The sequence below is a fragment of the Pteropus vampyrus genome, unplaced genomic scaffold (assembly GCF_000151845.1).
Source record: "Pteropus vampyrus isolate Shadow unplaced genomic scaffold, Pvam_2.0 Scaffold984, whole genome shotgun sequence".
Taxonomy (NCBI): domain Eukaryota; kingdom Metazoa; phylum Chordata; class Mammalia; order Chiroptera; family Pteropodidae; genus Pteropus; species Pteropus vampyrus.
In genome coordinates this window covers 2741-8071 of record NW_011889765.1, presented here as the reverse complement: position 1 = coordinate 8071, position 5331 = coordinate 2741, and positions in this window count along the sequence as shown.

Below are 5331 nucleotides of genomic sequence, written 5' to 3'. Positions count from 1 at the left end.
GCAGGATATATGATCAATGTATAAAAAATCAATTATATTTCCATACACTAGCAATGAATAATTGGGAATTGAAATTTAAAAATAACTTGTACAATAATACGAAGAAACAGGAAATACTTAGGGATAAATCTGACAAAAGATGTGCAAGACCTATACACCAAAGATTACAAAAATTGCTAAGGGAAATTAAAGGAGGCATATAAAAATGGACCTTGTTCATGAGCCAGAAGGCCAAATGTTATTAACATGTCAAAACTTCCAAAATTGATTTGTATATTTGAATCAATCTCAGTAGGCTCTTTTATTGTAGAAAATGACAAACATTCTAAAATTCATATGGAAATGTAAAAGACCAAGAATAGCCAACACAACTCTGCAAAAGAATAACAAAGTTGCAGTGTTAACTCTACCTGATTTTAAGAATCGTTATAAAGGTACAGTAATCAAAGCATAATATTGGCATACAGATAGACAAATACATCAAGAGAACAAAATAGAGTCCAGAAATAAATCCGTACATACATAGACAACTGATTTTTTTTTTTCATTGTGAATAACTGAGTTTTGACAAAGGCACAAATCAGTGCAGTGGAGGAAGGATATAGTCTTTTCAACGAATGGTGCTGGAACAGTTGGACATCCATGAGCAAAAGAATGAGCCTGGATCCATACCTCCCACCATGCACAAAAATTAATCCAAAATAGATCAAAGACCTAAATTTATAATCTAAAACTATAAGAGTTTTAGAAACTCTTTATGACCTTGGATTAGGCAAAGATTTCTTAGATATGACTTCAAAAGGACAATCCCAAAACAGCAAATTGATAAATTTGACTTCATCAAAATTGAACGTGTTTTTTTTTTTTTTTTAGGCGAAGTAACCCTTGGTTGACCTCACAGACTGCAAGGACCTTGTCAGCTTACGATCCCTTATTTTTTATTTTTTATGTCTACAGTACCTGGTCTTCTTAAGTGGTCTCCCATACAACTACTAACCGCACTTGACCCTGCTTAGCTTCCAAGATCAGACGGGATCAGGCTTGTTCAGGGTGGCGTGGCCAAAGATGAAGATTTCTGTTTTTCAAAAGACACTGTTAAGAGAATGAAAAGACAAGCCACAGATGGGAGAAAATACTTGCAAAGCATCTACCTGATAAAGTATCTATATCTAAAATATATAAAGAACTCCCCAAACTCAGTGAGAATCTAACCACTATGCTGTACAACTGAAACTAATATAAAATATTAAATGTCAACTCTAATTAAAATATAAAATTTAAAAATAAAATAACTTAAAAAAAAAACTCAATGAGAAAACAAATAGCCCATTTAAAAAAATAGGCAAAGAATTTTAACAGACTCTTCACAAAAGATACACAGGTGGCAATAAACACATGAAAAGATGCTCAATATCACCAGTCATTGGAGATATGAAAATTAAAACCACAATGAGATACCAGAAACACATATCGGAATGGATAAAATAAAAATGCTGACCATACCAAAAAACTGGTGCGGATGTAGAGGAACTATAATTCTCATACACTGCTGGTAGGAATGTAAAATGGTACAACCATCCTAGATAGTTTGGCAGGTTTGGCTTCTTTTGTCATAAAGTCAATTATTCTATTTTTAGTCTTTTTTGTTGTTTTTTCTTTTTTCTTTTTTGCTTTTTGTTTTTTTCTTTTTTTCATAAAGTCAATTATTCTTTATACGACAATTATTCATTAAAAGTTTACTATATGCTGCTACAGATTGTGCTGGATACTTGGAAGTAATGTTGATGGTCTCTTAAAACGTTAAACATATACTTATTATATGATCCAGTTATTCCATTCTTCGATGTTTACCCACAAGAAAAGGAAATACATGTCCAAAGACTTGTACACCCATCCCTATCAACAGATGAGTAAAATGAAAGGTGGTATATCCATACAATGGAATATTATTAAGCCACAAAAAGGAATGAAGTACTGATACATACTATAACATGCATGAACCTTGACAATATTATGCTGAGTGAAGAAAGCCATACACAGAAGGCCACATATTATATGGTTCATTTATATGAAATATCTCGAATAGGTAAATCCATAGACAGAAAATAGGTTAGTGGTTGCCAAGGGCCTTGGGGAGGGAAAAATAGAGTGCTAACTGGTATGGGATTTCTTTTAGAGGTGGTGAAATGTTCCGGAAGTAGATAGTGGTAATGCTATACAACCTCGCGTATGTACTAAAACCACTGAATTGTACACTTTAAAGAGGTAGATTTTATGATATGTAAATAAGCAGGGAACTACGTAAACGAATCTCCAATAAGTTTGTAGAGTGTGTCAGACAGAAAAAGAGTACATACTCAATGATTCATTTATAAAAAATTCTAGAAAATTCAAACTAAATAGCAGATCAGTGATTGCTTAAGGGTGGGGGTAAGGCAGGAAGAAGGGATTATTAGCAAGAGGCAGAGGAAACTTTTGCAGGTGATGATGTTTACTATCATGATTGTGGTGATGGTTTCAGAGGTATATATATGCTATTTTAGAAATAATACAACCCCTCTCTTCTGCCTTCATAGGCCACAACCATTTCTTTCCATGTGCATGTCACTGTGATATTTCTGATAGAGAGTATAAAAAGTCATCTCTTAGGGCCCCAAATATGAAAAGTTGTTACTGCATGGGATGAGGTTATGAGGAAAATCAGAACTCCTAGATTAGTGAGCAAAGCTGTGGCATTTAGTCCTCTTGTGAGATGCTGTGAGGAAACCAGAGGACATGTTTAATGCTTTTCTCTTTTAGCTGCTGGTGTCTGGTGATCTGCAGGCAATGATTAACTCTCCCAGAAAAGTCATAAAAGACCAGGGGTGCATGGAAGTCAGGATCCCTCTGAGGCCCGGGAAGGGAGATGCTTTCTAAGTTTGAGGCAAGTACCCTGAGTGGCATTCATAGAGGGGTAAGTCTTCCAGGACATTCCAGCAGCCCCTTTGAGCAGCCAGGAGAAAATCAGTTCCCAACAGCAGAAATCAGCCAGACTGACCAAAGCACTGGAGGTGTACTTAGTGTGGCAGTGCAAGCATGTCTGTGTATGTATGTGTGTCCCTTGAAGCACTGCAGTACCTGTCTGACCTGGCCTCCTACCTCCATCTCCCTCATTTACTCCCCTGCAGCCACACTGGCCTCCTCACTCTTCCCCAAGTACAACAGCAATGGTGCCACCACACAGCTTTTGTACTGTTTCTCCTGCCTGGACTACTCACTCTCCAGATAGCTGCATGACCCTCTCTCACTGCCTTCTTCCCTTTGCTCAATGTCACCTTTGTAGTAAAGCCTTCCCTGGCCATCCTATGACTACTGCCATGTGCCCATCCCAGATCCCCTTTACCCTGCTGCTCTTCCTTTCCATCCTCCATGGTTCTTAGCACCTTCTAACATACTAGAGCAGCAGTCCCCAACTTTCTTGGCACCAGGGACCGGTGCTCCTATGAGAATCTAATGCCTGATCTGAGGTGGAGCTGAGGCGATGATGCTAGTGCTGGGGAGCAGCTACAAATACAGATGCTTTACTCACTCGCCCGCCGCTCACCTTCTGCTGTGCAACCTGGTTCCTAATGGGCCACTGACCGGTACTGCTCCACAGCCCTGGGGGTTGGGGACCCCTGTACTAGATAATTTACTTTTTATGCTTATCATTTATCATCTCTCATCCCCACTGGAGTGTCATCTCTACGAGAGCAAGGATCTGTTTTGTTCATGGCTATATCCTCAGTATGTAGAATCCTGCCTAGTAAATAGTAGGGCCTCAATATTTGTTGGATGAAATGATTTACTCTCTACTGGATTTCCAGCATGCAGAACAGTACCTGGGATATAGCAGGGGATCAACAGATGCTTGTTGAGTGAATTGGGGGCAATAGGGACACTTGGTGAGGTACCACTCCATGTAGCTTTCCAAAATGTTGGATACTTATTCATCTGTGTGATGCTATAGACATGGAAGTTAAGAGGCCCCCATGTGAGAGTGGGAGCATGCCCTAGCTGAGGAAAGCATGTCAGAAGACTATCTGTATATATCTGTCACCAAGCTCAGCCCCAGGCAGCAGTCTCAGTCACCCAAATAATTCACTTCTCTCTGGAAGACAAGCTGCTTCTTGGGTCTGTAGCCACAAATTCTCGGCTCAGTGTCTACAGTTTTTAAGAGGCAACACCCTGCCAGGGAAACATCTGGGCACACGGCAGAAGAGGCAGACGTTTCTTCATCCATATCTTGCTAAGTCCCTGTGATGTGGAACAAGCCAGTCTGGACAGATTGTTTGGGTCATGGTCCCTGGTTTGTTGAGCGGTCTATGGAGAATTCAAGGACACATGGAAGCTGTTGCTGTAGTAATTGCTGCCAGAGGGGCAACCTTGGCAACAGGGAAACACTAGACAGAAAGCCGAGAGAAAATGGCAGACTCAAAAGGCCTTGAGAAACAAGTCTTTGTGCACAATGAACAAGGGACAGATTGGGAAAGCCTCCCGATACTGTCCACACTTCTCAGAATGTAAGGAGCCCCGTCTTCAAACTGAGGGACCAGGCGCTCTGCCTAAGGCTAGGTGTTCTGGACACAGGGCCCCATTCAAGAACCTCAGGCCTTGTTTCAAAGGCAGGCTCGGGAGAAACATTAACACCAGGAAATCAGAATTTGATGAAATGTCTACTTTAAATATTGTGCATGGAGATGGAGGGATTGTCCAAAGGTGTTAGGTAATGCTATGTTGCAAAGCAGACACAGGGGCCCAGTGCCCTTCCCAGGGGAGCTTTAAACCTTTCTTGAGGGTGTTACTAAGATGGATTTATTATGACTTGGAAAAAGGAGGCCTTCTTGACTGGGTGAAGCACATACAGTGTAGGAAGCTGACTACTGGACATGTCAGATAGGGAACCTCGAGAATCTCAACCCTTCCCTCCAAGATTAAAAATACAACCCAGCCTGGAATTCCAGGGGCAGTGCGTGTAATCACAATGATTTAAGAACCTGAGGAACGGGGTGAGGGGGGTTGTCCCCTATTATATGCCTTAACCCTGTTTGACTGATCTTGAAAACATGAATTCTGGAATTAATTAGGGATGACAAAAAAGTAAATCAGTCTGTGCAAGTGTACTTCATATTGGGGCTAGTAAATATTGGAAGTTTTTCTAATTATCTCATACCTTAAGGGCACATAAGTCATTGGCCTGGCTAGCTCATTTCGGCTCTAAACAGTAGTCTGCCTCTGCTCAGGGACAGTAACTTACCTTTACTACTTTGCTCTAGGGGTGCTTAAATTCTCCAGTGCTGTGCCACATCAGGA